Genomic DNA, 19,433 nt, shown 5'->3' on the forward strand with positions numbered 1-19,433 from the left:
ATACTGGTTTGCTTATCTTCTAACGGAGGGAGAAAGTACGGATTTCATTGCCTGCGTTTCCGCTGCAAAGATTTTGTATTCGGTGTCCGCCCACACAATTTTTCATTCTAAGAACCTTTCAAGGCGAATGCTGCGACTACTCCCTAGAAAGAACTTGGTCTTTGAGCAGTCTGGACAGTCTTCATTAGGGAGTATTTTACAAATTTCGAGGGCTATTTTGCCGACGTGTTGTCATTCCCAGGGAACACGACGAGGAGGTAGTCTCGTTTCGTCTCCCATTAAATTTATTTACAACATTAAACTACTATTCAACATTTACAAATGATTCAATGAATCTGACATTTTCTTCGTCATTTTAACTCCTGTGAGTAGGGCACACAAGTCAGAAATGATTTTCAGTTCCCATCGTTTTGGGGTTTCTTTAAAGCCTTGGCAATCGTTCAATCAGTCTTTATTGCTGACTATTTCTTCTATTCCCATTAAGGTTTAAAATTAGTCGGTCAACTGCTGGCCGTGGCACTCTCCACCGTCTCGGAGATGAATGTTTGATATTAATGCGTTTATTCTTCGGTTGCATCCCACTGAGACGTTATCAGAGCGATGGCGCCTTCCACTGAAGTTCCACACCTCTCTTGGCTTATGTTCGTTATAGAGGCACCGGTATACAAAAAGCCTGAAGCTTTTGGTTTTCAGGCGAGCTCTCCCGAATACACAGTCAACCGTCATCCATCATCCATAATTTCACAGGGAGGATGTACTATAGCGGAACACATTCTTATTTGGCGGGGTATTTCCTCTTGGGCTGGAACGATGCCGCAACACTCAACTTGTTTCCGGATGTGGAAAGGGTGCTTCCGGATACCATGAAGAGTACAGGGTCCAGCCAACCGCAGATGGTGCCCCATGTCGGTAACAATGGCGTGTGTCGCTTTGGGTCGGAGAAGATTCTTTCTGGTTTGGGGCGGCCAGCGGAAATGGCAAAGACTCCCAGTCTTGTTTGCGGGATTAAGGTGGAGCTCACCATCTGCAGCATCGTCGACAGAACCGGGTGGAGAGTCTGAATCAGAGGCTCAGACTGTTCTGTGACCGTGTAGGCTGCAGATTCCTTGACTTACGCCATCGGGCGGTGTGTTTCCGGGTTCCGCTTAATAGGTCAGAAGTTCACCACACACATGGAGCTGCTAAACCAGTAGCGGGGGCTGTGTGGAAGGGACTGCGTGGTTTTTTACGTTAGAGGGTCTCAGGAAACCACAGAAAGGGCGTCCGTCTAAGAGTGGGTAGGTAAAACACAGTAAGGTAGTTGTAGAAACGGTCGGTATTGTAGTTGTAAATTGTTGTAGCTGTGTTGGGTAAGAACCAGAGCTCCAAGCCCTAATAGAAAGCACTGAAGCTCAAATGGTTATAGTTACGGGAAACTGGCTACAGCCGGAAATAAGTTCAGCCCAAATTTTTCACACCCCCAAACAGTGTTCAGAAAGGCTAAATTAAATACAGTTGTTGGTGGAGTATTTATTACTGCCACAAGTAGTTTACCTTGTAGTGAAATTGAAGTAGATAGTTCCTGCGAAATAGTATTGGTAGAGGTTAAGACTAAACTATTAGTTGGATCGTTTTACCGACCTCCCGACTCAAAAGATATAGTTACTGAACAGTTCAAAGAAAACCTGAGTCTCATTTCAAAAAGTTGCCCCACCCATACATTTATAGTCGGTGGTGACTTCTCTCTACCCTCGATATGCTGGAAAAATTACACGTTTAAAGCCGGCGGCAGGCATAAAACGTCATCCGAAATTGTAGTGAATGCTTTCTCAGAAAATTATTTTGAACATTTAGTTCATGATCCCAATGGTTGCGGAAGCATACTTGACTTCTTAGCAACAAAGAATTCTAGGCTGATGGGGAGTATCCAGGGATTAGCGACCACAAGGCAGTTGCTGCTAGGCTGGATACCGTAACACCCCCAAAAAGAAACGCAAAGTACATCTGTTTAAAAAAGCTGATAAAAATGCCCTTAACGCCTTTTTAAGAGACAGTCTCCACCCCTTCTGATCACTTAATCGTAGAAAACATGTGGAATGATTTCAAAGAGATAGTATCGACGGCAACCTGGAAATATGTACCACATAAATTAATAAGTGATGGTACTGATCCCCCATGGTACACAAAACAGGTCAGATCGTTGTTGCAGAAGCAACGAAAAAAGCATGACAAATTTAAAGGAACGCAAAATCCCAAGATTGGCAATGTTTTGCAGAAGTTCGAAATATAGCGAGTACTGGAACAAGGGTGGCACGAGGAAAAAGTACCGTTATCCAAGATGGCGGTGATGACGTCATCCAAGATGGCGAAGATGACGTCAATCAAGATGGCGGAGTTTGGCAGGAAGTTTAAATTTTGGCGGTATAGTACGACGCCCCACCCCCCCTAAAATGGCAAGAAGTCCAAATTCCAGGAGGGTAATGCACCACACCCCAGTTATCTCTACTAAGCAAAGAAAATGACGGGAAAAAAGTACAGGGTTATTACAAATGATTGAAGCGATTTCACAGCTCTACAATAACTTTATTATTTGAGATATTTTCACAACGCTTTGCACACACATACAAAAACTCAAAGATTTTTTTTTAGGCATTCACAAATGTTCGATATGTGCCCCTTTAGTGATTCGGCAGACATCAAGCCGATAATCGAGTTCCTCCCACACTCGGCGAAGCATGTCCCCATCGATGAGTTCGAAAGCATCGTTGATGCGAGCTCGCAGTTCTGGCACGTTTCTTGGTAGAGGAGGTTTAAACACTGAATCTTTCACATAACCCCACAGAAAGAAATCGCATGGGGTTAAGTCGGGAGAGCGTGGAGGCCATGACATGAATTGCTGATCATGATCTCCACCACGACCGATCCATCGGTTTTCCAATCTCCTGTTTAAGAAATGCCGAACATCGTGATGGAAGTGCGGTGGAGCACCATCCTGTTGAAAGATGAAGTCGGCGCTGTCGGTCTCCAGTTGTGGCACGAGCCAATTTTCCGCGGGCAACGCGTGAAACTTGCCCGCACGCGTTCAACCGTTTCTTCGCTCACTGCAGGCCGACCCGTCGATTTCCCCTTATAGAGGCATCCAGAAGCTTTAAACTGCGCATACCATCGCCGAATGGAGTTAGCAGTTGGTGGATCTTTGTTGAACTTCGTCCTGAAGTGTCGTTGCACAGTTATGACTGACTGATGTGAGTGCATTTCAAGCACGACATACGCTTTCTCGGCTCCTGCCGCCATTTTGTCTCACTGCGCTCTCGAGCGCTCTGACGGCAGAAACCTGAAGTGCGGCTTCAGCCGAACAAAACTTTATGAGTTTTTCTACGTATCTGTAGTGTGTCGTGACCATATGTCAATGAATGCAGCTACAGTGAATTTATGAAATCGCTTCAATCATTTATAATAGCCCTGTACTTGTCTTTATTATTTAACTAATTTCAAGCAGGTGTGTTCTCCATTGGGTCTGCACTCCAACTGGCTTAGTTCATATCGTCGCCACCAGAGGACGCCAGCGTGACGTAAGGTGATGCGATTCGAGATGGCGGTACCCAGTGTTCACCGCGAACTCCAGAGCCCAACCGACACAATTCGTATCGTGGCCACCAGAAGGCGCTACTGACCACACAGTGTGTGTGTTGTAACCTCACAGGTTTGTAGCCGGACACGCGCCGCGTCAGCCGCCCGCGAGCGAGCGAGTGCTTACGTCACAGCCTCAAGCCCGCGCCTTTGTACTCGTGCCGGACATAGTCTTCTGTAAATATGCTAACGAATTTAACTGAACACAAGTGACACCAACATCTCTCATCTAACCTATCAATGACCTAAGTACTTAATCCCATTTCAATTGTAATAATATTCAATAAGTCAATTTACAATTTCAATATTCAATGACCAATTGAAAAGTTCCACATTAACCCACTATCGGCGCAATGTTTGTTCACGTCCTAGCACCGCCCACCCTATAATGCTGCACACCTATTAGCTACTGCATTAGTCACGTTATTCGACTTCATAGAACTTAGGCCCCCCCCATGAACCATGGACCTTGCCGTTGGTGGGGAGGCTTGCGTGCCTCAGCGATACAGATAGCAGTACCGTAGGTACAACCACAACGGAGGGGTATCTGTTGAGAGGCCAGACAAACGTGTGGTTCCTGAAGATGGGCAGCAGCCTTTTCAGTAGTTGCAAGGGCAACAGTCTGGATGATTGACTGATCTGGCCTTGTAACAATAACCAAAACGGCCTTGCTCTGCTGGTACTGCGAACGGCTGAAAGCAAGGGGAAACTACGGCCGTAATTTTTCCCGAGGGCATGCAGCATGATTAAATGATGATGGCGTCCTCTTGGATAAAATATTCCGGAGGTAAAATAGTCCCCCATTCGGATCTCCGGGCGGGGACTACTCAAGAGGACGTCGTTATCAGGAGAAAGAAAACTGACGTTCTACGGATCGGAGCGTGGAATGTCAGATCCCTTAATCTGGCAGGTAGGTTAGAAAATTTGAACAGGGAAATGGATAGGTTAAAGTTAGATATAGTGGGAATTAGTGAAGTTCGGTGGCAGGAGGAACAAGACTTCTGGTCAGGTGAATACAGGGTTATAAATACAAAATCAAATAGGGGTAATGCAGGAGTAGGTTTAATAATGAATAGGAAAATAGGAACGCGGGTAAGCTACTACAAACAGCATAGTGAACGCATTATTGTGGCCAAGATAGATACGAAGTCCACACCTACTACAGTAGTACAAGTTTATATGGCAACTAGCTCTGCAGATGACGAAGAAATTGAAGAAATGTATGATGAAATAAAAGAAATTATTCAGATAGTGAAGGGAGACGAAAATTTAATAGTCATGGGTGACTGGAATTCGAGTGTAGGAAAAGGGAGAGAAGAAAACGTAGTAGGTGAATATGGATTAGGGCTAAGAAATGAAAGAGGAAGCCGCCTGGTAGAGTTTTGCACAGAGCACAACTTAATCATAGCTAACACTTGGTTTAAGAATCATGATAGAAGGTTGTATACATGGAAGAACCCAGGAGATACTAAAAGGTATCAGATAGATTATATAATGGTAAGACAGAGATTTAGGAACCAGGTTTTAAATTGTAAGACATTTCCAGGGGCAGATGTGGACTCTGATCTGTTGGTTATGACCTGTAGATTAAAACTGAAGAAACTGCAAAAAGGTGGGAATTTAAGGAGATGGGACCTGGATAAACTGAAAGAACCAGAGGTTGTACAGAGTTTCAGGGAGAGCATAAGGGAAGAATTGACAGGAATGGGGGAAAGAAATACAGTAGAAGAAGAATGGGTAGCTTTGAGGGATGAAGTAGTGAAGGCAGCAGAGGATCAAGTAGGTAAAAAGAAGAGGGCTAGTAGAAATCCTTGGGTAACCGAAGAAATATTGAATTTAATTGATGAAAGGAGAAAATATAAAAATGCAGTAAATGAAGCAGGCAAAAAGGAATACAAACGTCTCAAAAATGATATCGATAGGAAGTGCAAAATGGCTAAGCAGGGATGGCTAGAGGACAAATGTAAGGATGTAGAGGCTTATCTCACTAGGGTAAGATAGATACCGCCTACAGGAAAATTAAAGAGACCTTTGGAGAAAAGAGAACCACTTGCATGAACATCAAGAGCTCCGATGGAAACCCAGTTCTAAGCAAAGAAGGGAAAGCAGAAAGGTGGAAGGAGTGTATAGAGGGTCTATACAAGGGCGATGTACTTGAGGACAATATTATGGAAATGGAAGAGGATGTAGAGGAAAATGAAATGGGAGATGCGATACTGCGTGAAGAGTTTGACAGAGCATTGAAAGACCTGAGTCGAAACAAGGCCCCCGGAGTAGACAACATTCCATTGGAACTACTGACGGCCTTGGGAGAGCCAGTCCTGACAAAACTCTACCATCTGGTGAGCAAGATGTATGAAACAGGCGAAATACCCTCAGACTTCAAGAAGAATATAATAATTCCAATCCCAAAGAAAGCAGGTGTTGACAGAAGTGAGAATTACCGAACAATCAGTTTAATAAGCCACAGCTGCAAAAATACTAACACGAAATCCTTACAGACGAATGGAAAAACTAGTAGAAGCCGACCTCGGGGAAGATCAGTTTGGATTCCGTAGAAATACTGGAACACGTGAGGCAATACTGACCTTACGACTTATCTTAGAAGAAAGATTAAGGAAAGGCAAACCTACGTTTCTAACATTTGTAGACTTAGAGAAAGCTTTTGACAATGTTGACTGGAATACTCTCTTTCAAATTCTAAAGGTGGCAGGGGTAAAATACAGGGAGCGAAAGGCTATTTACAATTTGTACAGAAACCAAATGGCAGTTATAAGAGTCGAGGGACATGAAAGGGAAGCAGTGGTTGGGAAGGGAGTAAGACAGGGTTGTAGCCTCTCCCCGATGTTATTCAATCTCTATATTGAGCAAGCAGTAAAGGAAACAAAAGAAAAATTCGGAGTAGGTATTAAAATCCATGGAGAAGAAATAAAAACTTTGAGGTTCGCCGATGACATTGTAATTCTGTCGGAGACAGCAAAGGACTTGGAAGAGCAGTTGAACGGAATGGATGGTTTCTTGAAGGGAGGATATAAGATGAACATCAACAAAAGCAAAACGAGGATAATGGAATGTAGTCGAATTAAGTCGGGTGATGCTGAGGGAATTAGATTAGGAAATGAGACACTTAAATTAGTAAAGGAGTTTTGCTATTTGGGGAGCAAAATAACTGATGATGGTCGAAGTAGAGAGGATATAAAATGTAGACTGGCAATGGCAAGGAAAGCGTTTCTGAAGAAGAGAAATGTGTTAACATCGAATATAGATTTAAGTGTCAGGAAGTCATTTCTGAAAGTATTTGTATGGAGTGTAGCTATGTATGGAAGTGAAACATGGACGGTAAATAGTTTGGACAAGAAGAGAATAGAAGCTTTCGAAATGTGGTGCTACAGAAGAATGCTGAAGATTAGATGGGTAGATCACATAACTAATGAGGAGGTACGGAATAGGATTGGGGAGAAGAGGAGTTTGTGGCACAACTTGACCAGAAGAAGGGATCGGTTGGTAGGACATATTCTGAGGCATCAAGGGATCACCAATTTAGTATTGGAGGGCAGCGTGGAGGGTAAAAATCGTAGGGGGAGACCAAGAGATGAATACACTAAGCAGATTCAGAAGGATGTAGGTTGCAGTAGGTACTGGGAGATGAAGAAGCTTGGACAGGATAGAGTAGCATGGAGAGCTGCATCAAGCCAGTCTCAGGACTGAAGACCACAACAACAGAACTTAGGACTCGGAATAAATTTTCACCAATGCCACACCCACCTGGACTTGGAATCAAATAGTTAAATTCTCCACCACGATCCTCATCCCAGCACCGCGCCCCCTTACCGACCCACGTTGGCGGGCTGACGCGCACTAACCTGTACTAACGTGCACAGCGCATGACGTCATCCAAGATGGTGGGGCGAAATGGCGGGAAAACAGAGCTGAACACAAGTATTTACTTTGCAGGCGGTGTCTCCACCACGAGGTTTACTGTCCAACTGACATAGTACACATTACTGCCATCAGATCGTACTGTCCTATGACCTAATCCCAGATGGTGGTCTGTAGGGGCGAGAATTATGCTAAAATTACTCAGGCTGCGCTAGGCTGCTGGGGAGAGTAAGGAAGGAGTCCACTCTATTTACTTTAGAACATTTTATTCAGAGATCGAATATATGTATCACACTGAGGCTTGCGCTCACAATACGCAGTCTGCAGACACGCAAACAACTCCTAACTTACGGAAATACTTTAATTACAGACATTCAGGCTCCTCCTAAATAATTCAGCACAGTTATGTCTAGACACGCTCGGTCCTCGCAAAACTCACAGCGCAGCCTACACGCCTGCTCGCACAATAGTTCAATCGATGCCCTCCGGCAAGCCCTGGCCAGTAGAGCGCACAGGCAGCACCAGCGACGTGGCGCGGCCGTCAGCCGTCAGCCGTCACGCCACGCACAGCCCCCCGCTCAGGACCCGCAAACATGAGGCGGCCACATCTCATTCGTACTTCATTTCTGAGAAGTTCCTATCCAGATACGTGTTCACCTGGACACGTGTTGACACGATCGGGCGGGAGCGCAGCTGTAGGCTGCCCCCGAACGCAGGCGAAAGTTGCGTCTATACAGTTTCCCTTACACCCAGGTCACGGAACTCCCATACTCAGGTCAGCACTGTCTGTACCGCGGATGGCAGAATAGCGCAGCCTGTTTCCATCTAATGGAACATACGTGACGTGTTCGGCTGTGCGTACTGCCCCGGCATGGCCCCCGCCGCGTCTCCCGGCGAAACGTCTGCGTGGCGGCTCGCCAAGTAACAACATTCCCGACGTTACTCTTACGTCACACGGCTTTGTAAAAAGAATAATAGCCAACTCGACCTCTCCGGAATTGTATATTCTCCCAGAAAAAATTAACGCTAGCTTTCTATTTGTCCCAGCCTGTATGCACAGATGTTCCTACTATAACAGAACCTCCTTACGAAAATAACATCTAATGTACTCATCCCAGCGCTCCTAACGTCTTTCGCCTCCAGATTTCGACATACGCAAACGTTCCCTCCGCTCCTCTATCGCAGCGCAAACGTTAATCCATCGACCATTCTGATTTGCTCTTATCGAATTTACACGCCGGATTACTTATGCCGCCGGTATCGAAGCACCTTCCACCTATTGTTTCTCGTGCTTTCAGCCGTTATATTACACAGATCGCTAAATTGCATTCACAGTCAAATCCGCAAAATTTTCTCCACATTATCAAAAACATACCAGAACATTGCAAGTCAGGAACATATTTACCACTGTAACTACAATTAAATATTACTATCGCTGCTACAGTCTGACACCAATCGATGTACAAGTAATCTCTCCTCTTGACGACTGTACTTCAGTATTTATAGCGAATATAATTTTCCACTTACAAGTTTCACTTATACCCTCGCCGTTATCAATCTGCTGAATTTATACATCCTGTAAGGTGTCAGGCAAATCCAACACCTTCCATGAAAACCCTGACATGATAAGCAAATCCATTAGTATGTCACATAGCTCCGAATAAATCGTGACATTAAATTAACCAAAGTAATACGAGTAACGAGTGAGCAAATGGAATACCACAGACTAACACAAGAATGCCTAAATGCATGTCATACCTTCCCACCGTGAGACAGACACAGTTCCGAGGGGAGAAACGAGAACAGAAGCCGAGAGCAGAACCGTGTTAAGCTGAAAGGCCCTACGATAGGGGACGGACACCCACGTTGCCAGCTAACCGCTAGGACCACCCCAGCTGCAAGTTTTAGCGTGAGACTTTTTCGCGTCTCTGTTACGTTGCAAACTTTAAAAACATTGCCCCACCAGGAAAAGTATAACGTTTCTCATTGGATAGACAGAATTTTTGTAGGCGGAGCTTAACGTTAACATTGAGACCCTGATTGGTCAGATGAAAACACAGCCAGATAGTTTTTTTAAACCAACTTCGGTAAATTGTAGTAAGGAGAAGTTAGGAGAGAGTTGCTTCCGAGACGGCGAGGTGAGCGGAGCTGTGCTGTCCGCCGCCCCCTGACGAACACCTATAAGGTAATGAACGCATGCGATGCCGCGTAACAGCGCATAAAGCTTCACTCAGGACTACAGAAGTCTCATCTGTTACACCCCATTTTGCGTAATACTAGTGTCGATCGTCAATTAAAGCTCATGGTGTTCACATTTGCCACTAGAAGTAAAAATCTGAAACACGATGATTTTTCTGTTATATAGTTATTGAGAAGCCACATCAGCCACTGTAATTTACGACAAGTTAGATAAGTAATTGAAGATAATTGAGGGTCACTGTAGACCATTTTGATAGTTTGCTCTTTTATGAAACTTAATTTAAACCTAGATTATAGATGTGATATGGCATAGGTCATCCTTCGATCCATTGTAGAACTTGGAAACCCATTTAGGGAATATTCGTTCACATTTTTGTTGAACGCAGTTGGTTTTTACCATCCTGTATTAAAACATTTCCTTTTATCAATAGTGCAATTTATAAACGATGTTTTGTGAGTAGAATAAAATTTCCAATGGTAAACTTAACTGCTTTTTCGACGTTATTTTACCAGCTAACTAAAAATAGGAAAGCCTTGAACCCTTTCCACTAAATTTAGTTAGTATTAAGATTCTTTTACAGGGAGTGCAGTGGAGCTGACGCTGAAATCATTAAGTATTTGGTTATATCATCGCTAGTCTCACTGAACTCTTCTGAATTCTACATGTCATGTGTGGTCTGGCGTCGCCTTACCAGCAACAGGTCCCAGGTTCAAACTAGTCAATTACCTAAAAAACACGCTCAGAGCGTCGTTGCGCGAAAGTGGTACGGAGACACGATATAGAACAAACAGACACCACGTAGAATGTTAGAAAATGGCGACCCTGTCAGGATGGTAAAATACCATGACTGAAGGTCGACGACATGCCTAACTAGGTCAGAAAAATATCCAGTTAAAAAAAATTTTCGTAATAAAAAAATTTTTTTTTTGAAAGGCATAAATAGTTGAAAACAGTAGCTGCAGCGATAAATAGCGAGACATTCTAGCAGAGACAATAGCATAATTAAGTTATGAATTTTAATATTGTTAGAATTAAGTTTTCTCTCCAAAGCAAGCGCACAGGTGGCGGATACATCGTTGACAAGTTGGTTCTGACCCAACAAGTAAGTGAATGGATTGTCAAGTCGTGTGTGCAAAATGTTTATGAAACGCGTGAGATCGTATGAGCGCATGTTGGCTCGAAGTAGGGCGCGTGAATTGCTTTTAAAACAGAAAATAAGGGATTCGGAAAGATTAGCAATGGCAGATCGAGACCTTGACCGAATTGAGGTAGAGACCCAACATGAAGACGGACAGAGAATAGAGGACAGTACAACAGACGATGCAGTATCGCGAGCAATAGGACAGATAACGCACCATAACGAGGATAATGTACGTCAAGGCATAGAAAACGTAAGTCAGCATACGACAGATGAGCAGGAAAGTAGAGAGACAGTCGATGAGGATTCTAACTTGCGTTTTGAATACGTAGAACCCATAGTACAAGTAATCAGAGCTCCCTCACCACAGAGTACAAGGAATGCGAGCAGAAACGTGTCACAGCACAGTTCAATGCAATCGGTTGCGTACCAACACTTGGACGAAAACGCAGAGCGTAGGACGTCGGAAGAAAACGCAATAGGACCCACCAATCTGGCAGAATTATTACAACAAATTACGGAAACCATGACAAGCAAAATAAAGACATAGCGAACCAAATTCAAATTCAGAATGCGGAAACCACGAGACAAATGCGTGAGATTAAAGAACGAAACAAAAAAATTCAGTTACACCTAAGTCGTATTGAAGACGAGGCAAAAGAATCTCGAGAAGTGATAGGAAACTTAATAACAGGTCACAATCAATTGAGAACAGACATTGACAAGGTACAAGCGGACGTACAAATATTGCGTAATGACACTCAGGACGAGATTAAAACATTACTAACAACACCCAGGGAGAAATTAAGAAACTGGAGAAACAGATAAACGAAATTACTAGACAAGCAGCAGGTACAGCGCGTGAAGTTGTTGAAAACAGTGTGTTACACAAACGTATCACAAAAGCAGCGCTGAAAAGATGTGATAACCGTATAGTCAAAATAGAAGCGCAAACGAAGCGAAAATTTCAGAAATTGCGAACAGAGTTGTTGCAAACCATTGAAGAGCGTAGTGAACAGGATCGAACAAGCACTGAGTCTGCAACCACGTCCGTATCTGTAACAGCACCGGAAAAACAAGCAATTAACGAAGTTATCTTGCATTTGCGATTCCAATCACAGGCGGAAAGTAACATACGTGAAATCAGACAGCCTGCACAGCAACATTCACGTTTCGAAATTCTTGATGAACAAACGTCATCACAAACACACGCAGAACCACAAATGTATGTTTCAAGACAGTTTGGATCGTGCAATGAAGCAGCAAGGTTAGCCAGACAAGATACCGAACGAATACCTGACAATGGAAAGCCAAGTCGCGAAGAGTACAGTGCAATGCATTCAGCTACACGTTCACAACCAATAGAAGAAAATTATTGCGTACCACTCCAACGATACTGCGCAAGGGTAGGCGAAAGTTACAGTGGACAATATCCAATGGATCTACCACAACCGGAAAGAACGACGGGAGAAATGAGAAAAGAATCGCGAATTTCATATGGAACTGTGACGAAGTACGACAACGATCATTTCCTCACAGTCAGAAAATTTCAACACTTTCGAGAAGGAAACTCATTACGTCCACGAACTTTTATTGATCAATTACGAGTAGGATTACCAGAACACTGGACGCTAGCACACAAATTAGACTTTATATGTGCACACATGTCAGGAACAGTCGCAGAAACTCACGATATTGGTCCAGCGAAGCACAGAACAGGGTGAAGTACGAATTATTACAGAACCCATATTTTGAAAATTCGGGAGAGAAGAGTCCCGTGAAATTTTTCGAATAAATGGCAAAGAAAAATCAATGCTTAGATGTACCATACAGTGACGGAGAGTTGATTAAATTATGCGCGATGAAGCTACCATTGAAATACCAGCAATCATTAGTAGGTCGCGGAGGCAATGACGTCGAAGCATTTAAAGGTATTCTAAGGGAACTAGAGTTCATATTTTCGGGAGACGAAGCGCACGTGAAAACGAAAGCAAAAAGCAGTGGAATCCACAAGACACAGTACGAAGAAACAATAATTACGAACCATGTGATAACTTCGCACCAAGAAACGAGAATAGATTTCAACAAAGAACCGGTTATGGATTTAGAAGAGAATATGGCAATAACTATAATTCACCCAGGAACGGTAAGAACTATGACAGAGGGAATAACGACAACCGCAACGGGTACTGGAGAACCAATAGACCGACATATTATCAACAAAGAAACCACTATCAACAAGCTGCACAAGAAAAGAGAATACAGATAGAAGAGGTGGAGGTAAGACCACCAAATCCCGATAAACGTTCGAATTGACAGCTAAGCGCCCATGCCAAAGAATGACGCACCGACCAAGGACAATTGCAGCACCTTGAACAGAGAAGTAAAAATCTTATCACGAGAAGAGAAGAAGGAAGAAACAAATCCGCAGGGACCAGATGAAAACGAAGACAAGAAAATAACAATATCGTGTTGGGACGAAATTAATTGGGAGAATACTGACGAGGAAGATGAATTACCAGAGGCATGCACAACGAATGTAGGAGGAAAGGACGAAGTAATGAGTATTGCAGAGCTACACTCCTGGAAATGGAAAAAAGAACACATTGACACCGGTGTGTCAGACCCACCATACTTGCTCCGGACACTGCGAGAGGGCTGTACAAGCAATGATCACACGCACGGCACAGCGGACACACCAGGAACCGCGGTGTTGGCCGTCGAATGGCGCTAGCTGCGCAGCATTTGTGCACCGCCGCCGTCAGTGTCAGCCAGTTTGCCGTGGCATACGGAGCTCCATCGCAGTCTTTAATACTGGTAGCATGCCGCGACAGCGTGGACGTGAACCGCATGTGCAGTTGACGGACTTTGAGCGAGGCCGTATAGTGGGCATGCGGGAGGCCGGGTGGACGTACCGCCGAATTGCTCAACACGTGGGGCGTGAGGTCTCCACAGTACATCGATGTTGTCGCCAGTGGTCGGCGCAAGGTGCACGTGCCCGTCGACCTGGGACCGGATTGCAGCGACGCACGGATGCACGCCAAGACCGTAGCATCCTACGCAGTGCCGTAGGGGACCGCACCGCCACTTCCCAGCAAATTAGGGACACTGTTGCTCCTGGGGTATCGGCGAGGACGAGGATGAGGAAAAAGTGGAGGATGTTGAAGAAAGCGTAAATGAAGGAATAAATAGAGAAGAGGAAATAAAAGAGAGAGAAGTAGCAGTCGAAGCTTATCCTACAGAAAGTTCGAATTCACAAGGGAAATTCCTAAAAAGACTCATGTATGATTCAGTGGAGGATTCGTTGATGCAAGAAGAAGAAGAAGAAGAAGAAGAAGAACAGAACCAACCCTTTCAAATTCAACCAGTTGTGAAGTCCGTGGTAAAGCATATCCCAGTCAATATTGTAATTGATAGCGGAAGTGAACTGACTGCGATTTCAGAAAAATTATTCATGCAGTGTAATGCCAATGAGGAATTGTCAGTGCTGAAAACACGTAAGATTAAAGTAAGAGGTCCTATTAGAAACAATGCTGCGGAAGTTACGAGACAAACAAGGTTAACTCTTTCGTGTCAAGGTCAAAAGATCGAAGCCAACTTCGTGATTATACCTAAACTAACTATAGATTTGACTATAGGTGCAGATTTTTTAAATGAGAGACGAGCGATAATAGATATGGGGAAAGGTAGCGTAACATTCGGGAATGTCACACTTCTCTTTGAGCAAAAGCTAAAATGAGAAGAAATACCAGTTATAAACAAAGAATTAAGAATGACGCGAGATAAAGAGGATGAAGAATTAGAATGGTATGCACAAAAGGGGGAATCGCCTCAACTCATGTTAGAAGTCCATAAAGAAATCGACGAAAAATTGCAAGAAGTTCAAGGTATTTCGGAACATAGTAAAAGAGAATTAGAGGGTATTTTACGAGATAAAGCAGAGGTATTTTTACCTAAGACTGGCAGTATTAAACACTTTCAGTACAAGTTTGAAGATTAATTTTATTACTGGTAAATAATCAGCACAATATTTCAAGATTATGTTGCAGGTAAGATCGTCAGGAGGAAGAAGAATGAAGAGAGAGGAAGGTGGGAAAAAGAAAGTGGTTTCAATAAAAACAAAAATAACATCGATAGTACCATAGATTAAGGTGAAGGGAAAAAGCGTAGATAGTCTAACAGCATGAAATACTAAAATGCTATACACCACGACACTACACAAAAATAAAAAACGAATTTGAGGATTCTTGTAAACGTTAAAACTCAAAATATCTTAGAATTGTAATATGGAAAGGGCGCCGAAGTTTGTAAAGCTTTTTAAGAAGTTGTAAAACAATGTAGGTACTAGACATATGTTAGATGATTATAAGTAAAACTTTTTGTAAGAACCATTGTAAAAACTCCAGCAAGGATGAGATGCAACGACCCTCATAATAGGACACACAGTCATCCTCTCTAGTCATGGCATAACATAAACCATACTAACTTTACAATGGAACACTGCAATATATACACATTTTACACAATGTAAACCACACTAACTTAATAATACAATATATACACATTTTAGACAAACAGTGCAGATACCTTTTACATCTGTACAGCACCCTAAAAAATTATCGTACTCCTACACTCACACCAGCTGTATGTTACGATGATCCCCAGTCTTGGCGAAGCATCATCAGCCCTTTCTTTCTTTCTGCAGACGCGCCATTCAGCGGTAATAAACTACTTTACACTGATCACCGCTTCGCACCGACAACTAAACCTCGCAAAGTGCCATACATATCGTCAAATACGTAAACACATCTACTCTCCTCCCGCTGGGGCCAGGGGCTTGAATATAGTGTGTTAAACCGATCTCAGCAATATATCAACGCGTACCGCGTCGATCTAGTAAACACACAATTCATATCCTACGCCGTACAAAATCACACATTTTACATGAGAAATCGAAGTCACTCTCAGAACTGATGTACAAAGAACACTCGTCTCCCCATCGCTACTCTTTCTGGTCCGGACCTGCCTACTTGCTTGTGTTTCTTGAGACATCTCCAGACTCTGGGATTACATGAACACACCTATTTTCACCATAATATTAGATTATTTTCGCCCTACTTCTCGATATCAAGCATAAAGCAGTAGCCTACCGATCCCAAGCGCAACATAATTCCGAAGATATACACTGGAAATTATTTCTCTACAAACCCGAAACTTTAGCTACGTGGAGCGTGCTCTAGATCACTCAGTAACTAGAAGCAAACACATTAAACATCATATTTCCACCCGCGAATACCGATCTCGCTTATCTAGCACAGTCCAAATCACCCCTATAATTTACAAGCCAACTAAGGTCTTTCCCATGTCTAGAGAAGAGGCACCCATGTCTTACCCATGCCATTTGCACACACCACAATCGAAATAAAGGCGCCAAATGTGCAGAAGGAGTGGACGGAACAGTTTACGTGGCAGAGAATAACGCTCCACCGCAAACGCACCATCTCAAATTTCCACTTGATCACGAAAGCTGCCCAACACGTACTAAGTATTAGTTCCCTATTCAGTCGTGTAGAGGACTGCATAGTTAACTTTTATACATTACATGGGAGAGAATAACACTCCGCATTCAGAAGACTGCTGCCGTTAACGGCGAACGTTAATCAGTACCACCACAGACTTTGCATACACAGAAACATTCTAGAAAACGGGCCACATATATCTTCTATCATTGTACTTACAATTAAATGTCACGGTCGCGGTCTTAACTGAATGGCATTCGGCAATGAGCGAAGTATCGGAAATACACACCGCTGAAGGCTGTTGCTTTGCAAATGGACATACCTGTACCTTCCTTACTACCGGACATACTCTTCCCTTTGCCATTGCAGTACCCCAAGTCAAATCCATACCCACCTTTCCGTTGAACACAGTCATTTCCTTTACACAAAAACAAACTTTATTAACCTCATGCTGAAATGCGAACGTATCACGCACCCAGCACTAATACTATGTCAATAACTGTTTGTCTACGATACGAAACAATACTGACCGAAAATCAATGATCCGTGTGCATGTCTCACGTTCTTCCTGCGAGTCCTACCACTCTGTCACAGACGTAATCGACCAGATGTCAAAGAAAGAACACCATCCCAACAACTACTGCATGTTACTGTCACAAGCGGTCTTTGTTCTACAGGTGCGCACAAGTATTCATATTAAATGCTATACCCTCTGAACGACAGATACCGTGACGGCGACCGTACGAATACGTATTGTCAGCCAACGACGCAACCTCGTCATAAAATCAATCAACTTTGAAAGTGATTGTGCTAAGGAACGTGGTATGTAAGAGGAATTTCCGACTCCCTCACACTGCCCAAACTAGAAAATTCTTTAATATTTGCAACGCATTCTGTCTCGAGACCGTATCAGAGGTTCCGCGATATATCCGCTGAGTTATAGGCGATGACTGATTGAGAAGGAGCACAAACAGTAGTAGTAGACGATGTGGTCCTAAGGAGAAAGAAATGTGCGCTAGCTTCCCAGATCTCTAGTGTTACGCTGTATGTTAGAAATTACGCCCATCATTCGGAATCAGGTCTTTCCATTCAAGCACATACACGCATAGACTCACACCCACAAGTGAATCATATATCTTGCACTCTCATATATCTAAATGAGGCGCCTTCCTCGAACCTGTCTGCTACAGTAAAATCACAACCTGGTTTTAGTCACACCCTACACATCTTGCAGTCGCACCCTTTTCTACAGCTTTCCACAAGTGTTCGTTCCAATTTCCTAACGGCGCTCCCAGTCCCTCACCTCAAACTGCTACTCATACTGCAGGTGCCCATGTGGACTCTATCCATGTGGACCTTTCACCAAATCGTGTAAAATAATGAGTAAAATTATTGAATAAAAAAATGTGAAAATCAAATTCATCACCATTTTTTTTCTTGTGAGAAACGTGTACTTTTACTTCAGGTCGTATTCCCAAGTAGCCTTTGCGGTTCCTAAGTGAGAACGCATACACAGTTCAGTGCCTCGACTGTTTGGCAACAATACGGGGGTCGTTTGTGCGCCGGCTCACGGCTGAAACCTTTTACGCACGCGCGACCAATCACAGCGCTCGCTGGCACGTATGCGGCCCCAGGCATCAGGAAATGTTGAACATGCTTTCTCAGTGCACTACCTGTTTCATAAGTCGAATTTTGACCAGTTTATTACTCCTAACATGGATCGGTGGCTGAAGTCAGGATCATTGAAGAAGTGTGCAGTTTCTCCATCGCTTTCACAAGGGAAGTTTCCAGTTGAAATGAATGAGGAGGGAGGAGACCAAAGGAAGAACAAGCACAAGAAGCTCCACAGCCGGATTTATTATGTGAAAACGCTGCAAGTACTCCATTGGCTGCAATATCCTGTGGAAGTGGAATAACCGAGAAGCGTAAGTACAACGAAAACTATTTATAAATGGGCTTTATGGAGACAAAGGAGGGTAAAGCTAAGTGTGTAATTTGTGCGCGAGTCCTTCCGAACAGTTCAGTGGTTCCAGTTAAATTGCGCCGTCATTTTGAAGGTAGTCACCCGGATTTCCAGGCTAAAGACATCGATTTTTTCAAAAGAAAGAGTGCTGAACTAGCTGCTTCTCAGAATTGCATGAAAACTCATGCTAAAACAATTAATGAAAATTCATTAAAAGCTTCTTTCTCGGTTAGTTATCGAGTGGCAAAACAGGCAGAGCTCATACCATTGCAAAAAATCTCATAAAGCCGTGTGTTAATGATACTGTTTCTTGCATGCTAGACGAAAAGGCAGCAAGGCTTGTATCTTTGGTGCCATTATCAAACAATACTGTCCAGAGAAGCATTGTTGCCATGTCAAATGATGTGGAAGGCACTCTTGTTTCTCGCATCCAACGCAATTCATTTTCTCTGCAGATAGATGAATCCACTGATGTTGCAGGATTAGCGATTCTATTGGCTTTCGTCCGTTACGAATACTCTGGATGTTTTGAGGAGGACCTCTTATTGTGCAGACCACTACCTGTCAACACAACAGGTGCTCAAATATTCCGTCTATTGGATGATTTTTTGAGGACTAACGGAGATTCATGGTCTGTTTCATAGATGTGTGCACACATGGTGCAAAAGCTATGACAGGTCCTACAGTCGGAGCAATAACGAAAATAAAAGAAAACGCCAAGAATTGCAGCAGTAGTCATTGGGCTCTCCACAGATACGCTTTAGCTACGAAACAAATGCCTGTTTCGTTCAAGAACGGTTTAGACGAATCCATTCAAATCATTAACTACATAAAATCAAGGCCGTTGAGGTCAAGACTTTTCACAATACTGTGTGAAGATATGGGAAGCCTTCATCGTTCCCTGCTTCTCCACACAGAAGTGAGCTGGCTCTCTCGTGGGAATACACTCTCTCGGTTGTACGAATTAAGATTGGAGCATAAAACCAAATTAGCAGACCTTATTAATGACGAAAATTGGCAATGTATATTTGCCTATTTGTCAGATATTTTGTCTAAAATGAACGAAATGAATATTTCACTCCAAGGGCAAAGTGAAACAAAGGTCAGTGCTGTCGACAAAGTTCG

The sequence above is a fragment of the Schistocerca cancellata genome, chromosome 12 (genome assembly GCF_023864275.1).
Source record: "Schistocerca cancellata isolate TAMUIC-IGC-003103 chromosome 12, iqSchCanc2.1, whole genome shotgun sequence".
Classification (NCBI taxonomy): Eukaryota; Metazoa; Arthropoda; class Insecta; order Orthoptera; family Acrididae; genus Schistocerca; species Schistocerca cancellata.